Raw genomic sequence first — 13,946 nt, 5'->3', positions numbered from 1 at the left:
GTTCTGCCTATGATGAGTCATGTTCTCTCCCCTGCCTCCCATAGGTGTGTGGAGACAGAGGTTTTGAGGATCTCTGTGTTGCGGAGAGGTCACTCTGAGACTGCAGTGGAGGTATGGTCTCTAAGCACTTACTGGCCAGCAGTTGCTTAGTGACATTTCTGGACGTGGCCCTGGTTCTGCAGTGGATGAGCAGGAGGTAGCTGCTGGCAGAGCCAAGCTAGCAGCTCTTCTGCCCCTCCACCAGGTGCTTGCATCCCTCTATGATGTGCTGCACGGCTTCATGGTCATCCAGTGTGGTTAGGTCCCCAAGCTCACTGGCCTTGTCCTCTACGATTTTCCTTAGCACCCCATGCATTAATCTTCCCCGAGCATGTCTTGGGCAGCTGGTGTGTGACCTGTGATGGGAAGGAGCAGAGCTAAGGCTGAGGGAAAGGGGTTGGCCAGGCTGCCGGAGTGGGTGTTGGACCAGCCTGCACGTGTTACCTGAACATAGTCTGGAGCCGCATACTTAGCAATCTTCTTTGAGATCAGCTCCCCTAGCTCAGCAGCGAGTGTATCCTGCATGTAGCCACTGTTCTTCAGCACAAGAAATGTGTAGGCTCCTGGCAGAAGGACCACCAGGTTACTGAGCACCATGCGCAGCATGTTCCTGAGAGCCTGCCTGGACCTAGTGCCAGGAGAGGTTCCGCTCTGCTGGTAGCCTCAGGGGATGCTCTGTAGCCTGAGCTGTAAGTGCTTTCGGCCATGGTGCTGCTGCTGCTGCCTTATGCAAAGCCCAGCTGGTATAATATGTAGGTTGTGATGGCTGTGCTGAGATCCCCACTAACATGCTGTACGACGTTGGCACAGCGTTGCTACCAGGGGTTGGTGTGACAGTGCCACTTCCCACTGCAGTGCAATAGCCCCGGGAGAGACGTTTCAGGGGCAGGAAAGCAAGCACCTTACCTTCTCCCTTGATCTCATGTGGGTAGCTGATGACAGCAGACTCTGCCACTGCCATGTGGTGATTCTGGAAGAGAACAGGGCTGGGGTTTGGCTCAGCGCTTTCGGCAGGCTGGCTGCCACCTGGGAGGTGCCCTGACCCGGCTTGGCTGCTGCAGCCCATGGTAATGCGGAGAGATAAGGAAGGGCCTCAGATGGCCTCTGCCCTTTTTCCTTCTTGCCTCAGCAGGTCTGCCTGCAAACACAAGTCTTCCCCCCCTGTCCCTGGCTGCTCTAGGCTTGCACCTTCTAGACCCTGTTCTGTGCCTCCAGGTTGCTCCTCCAGGTCTCACAATCTTTACTGGCCCACAGATGCTCCTCCTTAACATGCCTGGCTGCTGCTTTGGGATTCGCCCGCTTACAGCATCAACCTTACCAGGCTTTGTCCCTCCCTTGCTTCAGAGAGCCAGAATGGGAGGGGAGAGGGTGGGAAGCTGTTCCCACAGGCAGGGTGTGGGTCCAACACTGTTCCCTGCTGCTACAGCAGCAGCATGTTTCTGTCTGGGTATTTCAAAGAGGCTTCCCTGAGCACCACCAGTGCACCTTCACTGTCCCCTTGGATGGCTTTACCTCCCACCCACACCTTTACCACAACATCCTCCACCTCCGCAGTGCCCAGCCGGTGTCTGCTGATGTTAATGATGTCGTCCAGCCATCCTGTCAGCTGGTTGTGGCCCTCACTGGTACAATACGCACCATCCCTGGTGAAGAAAAACCCTGCAGTGTCCAGAACCGTGCCATGGTCACTTGTTGCAGTGAGCATGTGAGCTGCTCACCAGCCGTGCTCTCACCTTGCCCCCTTCTCCTCTCTGTTGGCACCAGGGCTCATGTACTCTGCTCCTTCCTCAACTGCTCAGGGTCAAGGTGCTTACCTTCCTTCTTAGTCTTCTGCCTCTGTCAGTACCTGTTCTATCATCAGGCTCCTTCCCTCATTCTGCAGTGCACTGGCTAATGCCCAGCCTGCCTCATCACTGCAAGCCAGGAGCACTTTGCTCCAGTCGAGTGGGCCTGTGGTCCTGCTTCTTCTCCCCTTTGCTTCACGTCAAGACACGCACTCTTGGTCTTGCTCAGTGCCTCTGGATGAGTGACAGAAGTTGACAGGGTTTGCAAGAGATGCACCAAGAGGCCTCTCTGTGCTCAATAGGACTGGGGGCAGAAGGACAAATCCACTGCCCTAAAACCACATGTGATCCAATGGGGAAGGTTGGTGAGAGTGACCCATTCCCAGGGCAGTGCTGAGGTATCAGGCATGGGGAGATGAAGGGCCTCAACACTGTGGAGGGTCTGTGGAAGAACAAAGCAGCAGTACCAGCTCTCCTGAGTCCTGCCCCCGTGCAGAAAACCAGCAGGCAGACCCAACTGTACTCAACCAAACACCTCTGCAGTGACCTGCCATGCGTTTTCCTTGCTTGGATAAGGAGTCAGGTTTCCAGAAATCTCGTGGTCATTGTAAATGGTTCATGCCATACCTGGCCAGGCTTGCGAGATGCAAACAGCTACAGAGATGTTGTTTTCAAGAAGGCCATTTCCCTGTAAAATAGTTACCTTTCAGTAATCATGGCTGAGGGTACTTGAGATGTTTAGTCATTGCCTATTTAACAACACTGTGATGGAAATGTCACAGAAGGCAGTGAGGAAAGTCCTGTGCCCCCGACTCCAATGGGACAGGCTCAGTCTCTCCCAGCAGATGTCTGCAACCAGCTGCCTACTATGGTGGGATGCAGGGCCCCTCCAGGGAGGCTGGCTGTTCCTACCCAGCTACCTCACCTTGGAAAGACATGGGCCAGGGAGCCCAAGCACAGCCCGTCTTGTCAGGACAGAGCAAGCTAGAAAACAACTCAACTTCTGCACTAGTTGGAAGAACAGCTTCCCTGTTAGTCCCTTTCCAGTAAAGAAGGTTGCTGTCTAGCAGAGGTGAGCAGGAAAGACGTGCTTACAGATTTTCGCTCCCATCAGCAAGTACACGCTGCAAGTGCCTGGGGGGAAAGCAGGCTGAGCCAGTGCCTGGGCTGCAGGTTATAAATGTACCTTGTCGTCCAGGAGGGAGGGGCTGATCCCAAAAAGGATCTCATAGCCATTCCTGGAAGGATTTCAGCTCCAGGATTAGAAGGACAGGGTGAGATACAGATGCCTCCTGTTTCTGAAGCAAAAGAAACTGTAATGCTCATCAAAGTCGGGGACAAGAGGAAAGCCAGGTAGCACTGCTTGGCCAACAGCCTTTGCCCTGGCCCTCACTGCATCCTGCTGGACCACAGGCTGGGGCTGAGTTTGCCAGAGAGCTGCGGAAGGCTCTTTGCGGAAGGATGATCCTGCTCATTTAGTTCAGCAGAGATCTGCTCCCTACCATCAACTCCCCCGTGTTTCTCTGGGTTAGCTTTAAAGGCCATTTCTCTCTTTCATGTTTTGGTGCCCGTGGCCCCTTACGGCATTGCTCATACAAGAGTGTCAGTAACAACCATTCCCACTTGGCCAACAAAGCAGCAGGTCACTCCTAAAGCCTGGGAGAACAGAAGCTGGAATGAGGGGTCATACACATCTCACCAGTTTGCCACCACGTCTCCACTACTGGGCACTGTGTCTCACCGACCACACGGAAGTACCACTCCCACGCTTCCTTGTTGATGGGTTCCCCTACTGCAAGGGGAAAGACAGGGGGACAGAGCTGAAAGATCAGGTCAAAGACACAGCTTCCCAGGGCCTGCTCGCGGAGCCACCCCCAAATAGCACAGTCTCCCAACTTTCCGCTCTCAATGTGCTGCTGCTCTTGGCATTTGTGGGAAGAGGCACAACCTGATGCCCAAGGATTTGCTGCTCCAGCCCATGCCACCAGCAGTTACCTCAGCCGAGCACTTTGAGAGAAGAGCAGTCATACTTCTTCACCCATTCATCGCTGTATCTCAGGAGCAGGCAGATGGCAGCGGGCACCCCGTAGAACTGGTTAATTTCTAACCTCTCCACTGTTTCCCAGTAGCGGCCTGGAATGGAAACAGGGCCAGTAACCATCCACACAGGTCCTCCCAGCCCGAGACCAAGATAGAGGGAGAGGAGATGAGAGCAAGGGCTCTTTAGCAGTGCCTGGACCTTCAGCCAAGCTAATCCCACGCTGGGAAGGACTAAAGCAGTCCAGGAGCAGCAGCGGCCCCTTTTCTTCCACATCACCTAGCTCTGCTACCCTCCCTGCTGCAGGGAGGGACAGGGAGAAACAGCTTCACCCCTGGAGAAGCAGCAGTGACTTCCTAACCAGAGGAAAAGACTCTTCCCCTCACAGCTCTCTGCTGGGCACAGCCTGCGATCTGCTCCTGCAGCAGCAGAACCATTGCTTCCTGTGACCTGGCATCAAACCGCCAGGTCCCTGCCTGCTGCGGGTCTCACAGGGTGGCTGTGGCATGTCCCAGCTCCCCTGAGACACCTTCTCACTCGCCAGGGTTAGGATGGACAGGAGTGCTCTCAAAAAGGACTGTGGTGCCGCCATTGCAGAGCGGGCTGTAGACCACATAGCTGTGCCCCGTGATCCATCCGATGTCTGCCAGGCAGCCAAAGACGTCCCTGTCCCGGTAGTTGAACATGTACTGCGCAAGAGAGGAGAGGCAGTGAGGGGTACGGCCTGGGCCTGCCCTCCCGGCAAGGGTGACAACGGGGAACAGTGTACCCTCTCTCAGTCCTAATGTTATTGCATCCTTCCGTCTTCCCACTACCCCTGCAGGGACACCTTCTTCCTGCAGAGAGTTTTTTTAAAACATTATCAGAAAAAAAATAAAATGTCAGGTGCTTTATGAAGGTGCAGGAGGAGAGAGACACTTTAAAAAAAAAAAACCAACACACAGCCAAATTTGCTCTTTTCCAAAGGAGAGAGCTACACGCCTTTCCTTCCCTCTGCTTGTGTCTAGACAAGGCTGATCCAAGTATCCTGTAGCATCAAAATGGGAGAACTTTCAAGGTGAGGATGGTCCCTCTGCACCTAGATGACTACGTGGAAGGAGAGGAGTTGTAGGCAAGGGCAATGTGGTGGAGGACTCCATGAGCCACCCCCAGGCACTGCTGGGCTCCAAATGCACAGTAAACACTCGGGAAAACCCTGAGCTCAGCAAGGAGCCCAGTGTAGGAGCACTGAGACAGCAAGCAGAGGGACCGTGAGATGCCTTGGCCCAGAGCCGCCCCAGCTTCCCCGCAGGAGTTGGCACCTCTCTGCCTTAGCTGGGTGAGTGCAGCGCTGTGCCTGCAGGCAGGCAGAAAGCAGAACAAGCTCTTCTTCCCGCTGCCCCATTTATTCCTCAGGAGACCCTTGGCTGCAAGGCTGGAGTAAGAGGGAACAATGCCTGCCCTGTGCAGGGCAGAACTGAGTGCTGTCAGACTGGCAGCAACATGTCCAACTTCCTCAAGCACTCTCCTTTGTTTCCTTTACTCAGCACCAGGAAAGCTCCCCAGGGGCCGGTCTCCCACTAGCCCATCACTTCTCACCTTCTGCTCTGGCATCTGCTGTTTTGGACCTTCCCGTCTCTTCCTGCAGCTCCCTCTCTGCAGGCTGCCAGCTGGAGGCTCCAGAACCTCAAGTGCTCCAGGGTGCTTGTAACAGAAACTTCCCCTGCTTGCTCCGTCTCTTTTTAACCGAACAGTGAATTATGGTAGCAGCGGTCTGCCCCATCCAACTGAGAGATGAGCATGCCAGCCTTGTGTCATGGTTTTCCAGCGCTTCTGAGTGTTAACATGGCTACATGCTGTTCGCTCCCTGCATTGCCATTCTGGGATGGCAGTCCTGGCTCTTGCAAACCAGCTTTGATGGTCTTGAGAGGGTCACGTATCATGCTGGGCACCGCTGTACAGACAGCTTAGCTCACAGGAAAACCAAGGGCTTCCACACACACCCTGCACACACCCCAGGAGGTTTGGCCTCCAGCACTCAAGGCTGACAGAGAAGACCCAGCCAGCCCTGAGCTTGCTGTCTCATAGGGTGCATGGTATGAGGCACTACTGGAACTTCAGTCACGCACAGGGAGAGCCAGACTCAAAGCTAAGGGACTGTTCAGAAAGGAACTCCCTCTTCCAGATGACTCCATATAATGTCTCAGGAAATGTCCCTTGCAACCATTCCTGCAGCCAAGTGCAGCTCCATGCTGTGCTCAGTGCTCTTTTATCCAGCTCTGTTAGAGTTTGCTTTGGGCATGCTAGGTGTTAAAGGCTTTCATCCTCCCAAAGATGACCCACGCCCTTCAGGTATAGACCCTTTGTCTTGAGGGCACTCACCAGCTTTTACACATATCCTCAAATGTGCCCCTCCCAGAAGCACTGCCTTCGATCTCCCACCTGAGCTGGGGTAGTTACACTTAGGGAAAGCAAGCCAGAGGTTTTAGGAGCAAATTGGCTTCTTCCTCCTCACCCAGTAGTATAAAATTACCCTTGCAAGACTGAGCATCCCACCAAATGATTCAGTCTAGGATAGGGCAGTGAAAGGAAGAAGAAGGACAAGAAGGTAGCTCAGAGGAGTATGTGTTTGGGAGGTCCTGCTCCGGAGCATGTGTTGCTCTTCCCCACTAACTGTAGGCAGATGTGCTCTGCTGGGCTGATGCCCTAGGAGGGCTTCCCAGAGACTTTGCTCTGGATAAAGACGAGCTCATGGTGCAACAAGACAGCACATCTATTCCCTGCACTGCCTATGAACTGCTAGCTCATGAGTGCTCTGTGGCTGGGATCCACTACCTTGTGTGTGAGAGCACCAAACAGCAAGTAACCAGCTTGGGAATGAACCAGACCCTTGGGTTTGCCGGTACTGCCTGTTGTGTAGAGAAGGAATAATGTCTTCACTGTCCATGACAGCAGGCTCACAGCACGCACCCTCCTTCATCATCTGCTGCAGGAGAGAGCACAGCAGTTCTCTCTTGGGGTCTCACAGGCTTCCCTGTGTTGTCCCTACACCCACTTGCGCACCTCTCCCCCGAGCCACCCTCTGAGCACCTACACCACCCTGCTCCCCCCATACCAGCCTCCCCGCCTTTGCACCTCCGTTCCCCTTGCTCACCAGCCTGAACTCTCTTTCGCCTTGCTGAGCTGGCAAATGCTCTCCTCAGCCAGAGCAGACCTGCTGAGTAAGAGGCAGCTATTTTTACGCTGCCGCTGCTCTGACCAGCACAGAAATCTTCCAGGAAGCCTTTCTAACACTAATTGCTTGCAGATGGGATGAGCAGAGGCAGGGAGACTTCTGTGCAGCTCCAGGGAGCTAAGAGCAATGCATGGCAGGGGCTCGCCTCTTCAGAAACAGTGCTCCATGCTGACAGCCTTGCCATCCTGTGTGCCATGAATAACAGGCACACGAGCAACCTCGCTGCCTGCTTTGTCAGACACAAGCTGCCAGCGGCGCTCACAGAGGGTGCCAGGTCCACCAGCAGAGCAGTGTGTGACAGTGCAGTGGCAGTCCAAGGCTGGGCTCACAATGTGTCAGCCCACATCTGGGGTGTTTCTAGCCCCTGGTCCACCCTGCTACGAGCCCTGGTTTGCACTGCCTGCCGCTGACAGTACAGGGCTGGTGCTGTGGGAAGAGCCACCAGTTATCCATCCTGATGGTTCCTGGGGCTGTCCTGAACTCATGTGCAGCTCCAGTTGCCACTGCTGCTGCAGGACAATGTCCCCACATTGTGTCAACACCAGCAAAATTGTCATGGCCAGCCAGGACCCTCTCTCCACCCCCTGTCCCTGCTCCCAGAGCAGGCACATTGCCCAGGGGAAGCAGCAGTAGCACCGGGCAGCCTCTCACCTCCTCCAGCAGCATGTCCAGGGCTGTCATGAGAACCTTGCTGTCAGTCCTCATGGAAACCAGAACCCGTTTCCCTCCTGGGCACTGCTTCACAGCCTGGTCCACCATCTTCTTTAGCTCAATAACCTTGCCGCCTCTCAGCCCCTGGTTCACTGCGATCACCATCTCTGACTGGGCTGCAGAAGGCAGAAGAGCCACATAAGCAGCTCTGCCCCTCTCTATCAGTCACACAGCAGTTTGGCTGTACCATGACCCTGCACCTCTCCCTCTGTCTCCCAGTCCCTGTTACTCATGTCCTCCATTTAGCAAAAACAGCAGCTTTGCATCTTTGTTTCCCGTTCATTCCTGCCTGTGTTGCATCCCCTCAGAGGAGACACTGTATCCCAGCCCTTCAGTCCCTTGGATGAAGGAGAGAACCAGTCCATCCCATGGGCTGGAAGATATTTAGTGAGCCCATGCCATTTCCTGGGGTGCTAATCCCTGCTCCATGGCCATACGTCATGGCAGTACACCCTCAGTTAGCCCAGGGAGTCTTACTCAGAGAACCTTTGCCATCAGCACAACCCTGAGCCCCCCAACTGCCGAACCAACAAGCTTAGCACTGTTCCCCAAGGGAAACACGTCCTCGTTACCCACTGGCTCTTACCATCCCAGGTCCTGTCTGCTAGGGACTCTGCACTGAACCCGGCGAACATCACAGCGTGCACAGAGTCAATGTGGGCACAGGCCAGCATGCTAGCCACCACCGGTGGGCACGGGCACAAGTAGATTGTCAGTCTGTCACCTGATTTCACCCCTTGCTGTTTCAAGATGTTTCCCAGGCAGCACGTCAGCTCCAGCAGTTCCCCGCCCAAAGAAGCAATGGCACAGTTAGAGACTTTCTTGCAGATCTTACCTGCGTGCATAAAGATGAGGGGCCTCAGAGTCACAGGTACGCAGCTTACATCCCTACGCACCCTAACCCCCCACGCTGGAAGTCCATGGGAGAGCTGTAAAATGTCAGTGGGAAGGAAAGGAGAAGACAGTCACTAACACGGGCCATTATTTATGGAAAAGAAATAAATCAGAATCGCCTCTGTACAGAGCCTGACACTGTCACTGGCCAGCATGAGGAGCAAGCCATGGGGCCAGCAATGGCCACTGGCAATTCCTCTGACTCAGCAAGCCCACACCACCTCAGCTGACTTTCCTGATGATAGCCTGCACATTTCTTATCAGCCCGTACAACTGGAGTGACACACTACCCTGCAAGGCTGGAGGCTATACATGAGCAGTTAGATATCTTCCCCCATGAAAACAGAGCCCCGTGCTTTGCTAAAGCTGGGAAGGTCAAGTCCTCCAGAGCTTGTGCCCACCAGTGAGAACAACAGCTGTAGGAAAGTGGTGAGCAAAATGATGCCTCTCCCGAGAAGCGTCCCTCCCAGAAACCACGGCTTGGCTGTCAGTGATTCATTTCATGGAAGGGCTCTCCATGCAGGGAGATTGGCGGGGGTGGATGGTCGTGTTTGTCATGTGAGGTCTGGAGCCAGAGAAGACAGGAGAACTTGTTCTGCGTGCAGAGGGATTTAAGTGGATTCTGCGGTGGAGACTCAGGGAGCAGGTAAATTGAGCTGGAAGATGGGGGGCCTCAGACCAACCTAGCAGGCAGTCCCCCAAACAGCCAAACCCAGCAGCGCTGCTGACATGCGGATGAGCATGGGACATCCCAACACCCATGTGGCTGTGAATCTGGCCTCTCTTGCAGACCATTTACCTGCAATTTTAGACACCAGGAACCTTGCTGAGAAGGCACTTGTGTGACTTTCCTATGTGGTCTTACCTACAAGCATTGCAGTGCTGCCACGAGGGGCTTACATCTGCCTCCCCAGCTTGGTAGGGACCCCTCGGGGTCCAGAGGGTTAATCAGGAGGTAGGCTGAAGTCTCAGATCAGCACAGGCAAGCCAACAGCCACCATACTGTTGATCTGTCTATGTGAAGGGATGCTGCATCCCCTCACATGACGCACATCACCAGATCAGTCCTGTGCAGCGTTCATGCACACTGCAATATGTCCCTTGTACGCTGAGAGGTAAGTACTGACCTGTATGTGACCCGTACCTCTTCTCCTTGTTCATCCTTCTCCCAGATTAAGGCCACTTTGTCTGAGGCTACATGGACATGTCAGTCCAGGCAATTCACTGGAAAAAATGACCCAGTCTCATTGCCAGAGCAACACTCAGTACCTCTTAACTCCCATAAAGCCAGCGCTGGCAGTCCCGTTTTCAGATCAGAGTCAGGGCTGTGTGAGTCTTCTCAGCATTAGCCTCATGCGTCCACTGAAACAACCTTTGTGGATACCAGCTGGCAGATCACAAGCACCGTCCCAAGCCTGTTACACTCCTCACCACTCCAATACCTACCAATCCCCACTATCAGCTTCCTCCTTAATTGCAACCTAATGCAGTCCAGAGCAGAAACTGCCTGAAGTCCCTTTGGAGGTCACATCCCCAATGCCCTCAGAGGGCCTGGCGAACATTAACTCAGCCATCACTCCACCCAGCACTGCCTTGCAGCTGCCTCTGGGGTGGACTAGGGCAGTTTTTTAGTGGCGGTCCTCCTAAATAACAAATGTAGGACGAAGCAAAGCTCTGCGCAGGAAGGCTGCAGGGTGCATTTGTCCAAGATGGAAGAGAGCCAGGGCCAGGAGTGCACAGCCCCTGGCTTTCCAGGGACATGGTAGGCTGAGGCTTTGGCTGTAATTCTTCTGAGAAAAGTTTCCCATGTTGCTGGCAGCTGCAGCTTCCTCAGAAGCCTTGTTCCACTCTGTGTTTTCCTTAAACCTGCTACTGAGGTCATGGGATGATGCAGCACCCCCAGTTTGCATACCAAAATGCATTTTTCTCCTGACCGTTTGTAGTTTTCTGGGAGAGAAAGAAACACACATGAAAGGGGGAACAGTAAGATCTCAAATCCCAAAGGCAAATAACTCCTGCTCTCCTGCCCAAACGGACTGTGTAAGACCTGACTTCTGAGAGGTTTGTCTTGTATTTTGAACACTGGGACCGACAGCGCTGTGAGCAGGACACAGCGTCACCAGCCTCTATGTCTTCTCCTGGTAGCCCCCTAAGGCAGTAGCCCCAGCCCACAGAAGAAGAGCCTCCCACGGCTGTGGGGACTTCCAGTACCACTCATTGCTCCTGTATTTTGCTTTCTGCAAATACATACTGCCTTCGCTGGGCAGGGATAACCTAGTGCAACGCTCCCTGCTGAACGCACAGGCTTCAGTGCTGCTGCCTGTGGTCCTGCAGAATGGAGCCACCGCGCTGCTGTGGGATCCATGGAGGCTGAGGGAGAGCAGCCTGGCTCCCAGCACAACCCGATCCAGCGGCAGCCCCTCGAGTGAGACCTGGTTGCTCTCTTAGGATCAGCCACATCCTTACACTACAGCCACTGCAGGACCAACCGGACCTTTTGGGGATCCCCCTCACTCCAACCCTTTAACTCTGTGCTCCTCCAGTCCGCTTCCGGGGCTGAAGCCCTTCACAGAGAGGCACCCACAGGCACTTGGTGGACTCCCATGTCTGTCTCCCTCCTTACCTGCCACGTTCAGCTGCCTGCCCAGGAACCAGGAGACCCTGCCATAGCGTAGGTCGCAGTCCTAGACAGAGTGGAAGGGGGTGATCCAGGTGGGCTGGCTCCTTCCTAGCCCTCCCCAGAAGGTGTCCCCCTGCTCCACTGACACCTTGTACAAGCCTTGGTGGTCCTTGGGTCTGGGGAAGGCAACGGCTTCGGGCATGTAGACTGTGAGGGGCCTGTGGCTCCAGGCTTGGGCAGCCACTGACCCAGGGGGGGATCTGGGAGCCTGAGAAAGAGCTTTGGGGCAGCAAGTCCTGGCCAGCAGCCTGCCCATCATCGCAGGGCGCCTGCCTCTCACCAAGGAGATGGGTGCCTGGAGCCCTCACGGCCACACGGGACACCCGGCCCAGACAAGACGGGCCCCTGTGGGAGCTGGGGCTATGCTGCCCTGGGCTGACTGGACACAAAGCAGCTCTCCTGCGCAGGGAGCCCGGGCACCCCTTCTCCCCTGCCTTGTTCCTCTCCTCCTCTCTTCCAGAGCACTATGGGGAAAAAGAAATTCAATCCCTTTAAGGGAGAGGAAAGGGGTGGGCTGTAGAAATATTTGACTGAAAATAACCTTCATGCTAATCTGAGTCCTGACAGCTGCTCTTGAATGGGAGCCAGGTTCAGCGGGTGCCTGGGCTCCCCACGGGGCCCAAGGTGCTGGGGCCAGGCTCTACCCTCCCGCTCATGCTCTCCTGGGGCTGCACTGCATCTCCACACCCCTCTGCTTTGCCCCTACTTGCCTCCCTCCCACCTCCCTCATCCCCATCCCCTTGCTCCCCACAGCCCCCCCGCTGCAGCCCCCCGGTCCTCTGCCGGCCATGAGGGCAGCCTGCGGCAGCTCACCTGTAAAAGTTAGGGTCCCCTCCATGCTAGCCTTGGGTGACAGGACCATCCCCTTCCCAGAATTAAGGCCCATTCCCTGCAGAGCACTAGGCTGTGCTGTCTCCAGGGGGCCAGGGAAGGTTTTTCTCCTGTGGCTGTCCGCTGCAGGAGGGGGATATCGCATCCCATCCCACCTCACTGCTCAGCAGCTATCAGAGCTGTCCCTTCTGGCAAGCTGGGCTGGGCTTTCTGCCTCCTCCCAAACACTCCAGACCAGTCTGTACCACAGGGTGGACTGGGAGCACTCAGCGAGGCCATGGTGGAGCAGGGGGTGGTGGTTTGGCATGAAACACTGCAGCCCATTTCCTCATGCCGAGACCTCCTACCACCCACTGTAGCAGAGCTAAGCTGCCTCCCTGCCTCCAAACAGCTTTTTTTCTGCCTTCCTTTCCTTCAGGCCCTATATAGGTAGTGTTTTTTAAGGCAGAGCTTGGAGGTTTCCTTAATTTCATTGACCAGCTTCCCCTCCCTTCCTAGGGGGCACAGGAGAAGAGCAGAAAAAGGCTCTCCCTGCAAGCAGGGCTGTTCTCAGCCAGGCACACCAATGGGATCAACAGCAGAGATGAGAGGGTTAGTAGATCTCCTCTTTGCCCTTCATAGTGCGACACCACTCATGGTCTGCAGGGCTGATATGTTTGGTGAACAGGCTGGACACCAGTATGGGAGACAGGCACTATTTGATTGCAGGTGCACTCGTTCCAGACCACACACCTGGTTTGTGGAGCTGCCCCCCGAGCCAGGTGAGGACCTATGAGGGCTCTGTCCCCCTGGGGAAATGCAGTCCTGTGGGCTTACAGCCCCTCCACAAAGTCAAGCCCAAGCAGCCTTGTCGTTCCACAAGTAAAGTCTCTCATTTCCTATGCACATCTGCTCTGCCTCAGCCTTTTTCCCCTGTAAGACATCAGTTTTTTCCATCAGACCATCCCCAGATGCCCTTAGCAGGGTGGGCAAATCTCAGCTCCTTCTCTGATAACTCAGTATGGGCTCCCCGCTGCTCTCAAATCAGAGCTCACCTTGCTGGAAATCCCTGTCGGTGCCCTTCCCTCTCAACAAGCTCCCCTGCGCTTGCGGCATCTGGCTGCTGCCTCCGCTCCTCAGGCCAGCTGGGCCCTGCAGCCTGCTCCTGGCAGAGAGGCTGAGCCTGCCCGAAGGTCTGCCCGGCTCTCTAACACCAGGGCGTGTGTGATAGGGGTGACCCAAAGCACCAGGACTGTTCTGGATGCTGAAGTGACTTGTTCTCTGACCAGTTGTATGCCATGACACCTAACTTCTGCCCCAGGTACAAGCACACGCCTTTCAGCTTTGCCTTTCACTGCAAAGGGAGAGCAGCATCCAAGCCCCGTCTTCTCCATGCCTGGGTGGGGAGGAAGGTGCAGACCTCCCTGTGCTGCTTTGGAGCTCCCACTTCTCTCTGGCTACAGCCCGACGCCCACCCCCCTCTCAGCTTTGGCTGAATTCACCTTCCTTGAACATCAGTGACCGGACTCATACACAGTATTCCCATTTAGTTTTATTCTTGTTCATATCTTTACAGAAAATGGCACATAAATCACAGATGCTGGATGACTAGAAGTTGTTACAGCTCCATATCTCAAACACCTCAACACTGAATTCTTTTCTCACTGTATATACATTATTTACACACCATGGGCTATCATCTAACACGTCAAACGACCGGGGGACAAAGACAAACAGGGGCTGGATGGAGGGGTTTAACCTTTGATGGAAGAAAAA

At 54.8% G+C, this 13,946-nt stretch overlaps 1 pseudogene; it reads right to left on the bottom strand.

Moving 5' to 3' along the window:
• Window positions 1–217: 217 nt before the first annotated feature.
• LOC103900254 lies at window positions 218–11,616 on the bottom strand (annotated as a pseudogene).
• Between the last annotated feature and the right edge of the window lie 2,330 nt (window positions 11,617–13,946).

The sequence above is a fragment of the Aptenodytes forsteri genome, unplaced genomic scaffold, assembly GCF_000699145.1.
Source record: "Aptenodytes forsteri isolate BGI_AS27 unplaced genomic scaffold, ASM69914v1 Scaffold193, whole genome shotgun sequence".
Taxonomy (NCBI): Eukaryota; Metazoa; Chordata; class Aves; order Sphenisciformes; family Spheniscidae; genus Aptenodytes; species Aptenodytes forsteri.
This window is presented reverse-complemented; position numbering and strand designations above follow the sequence as displayed.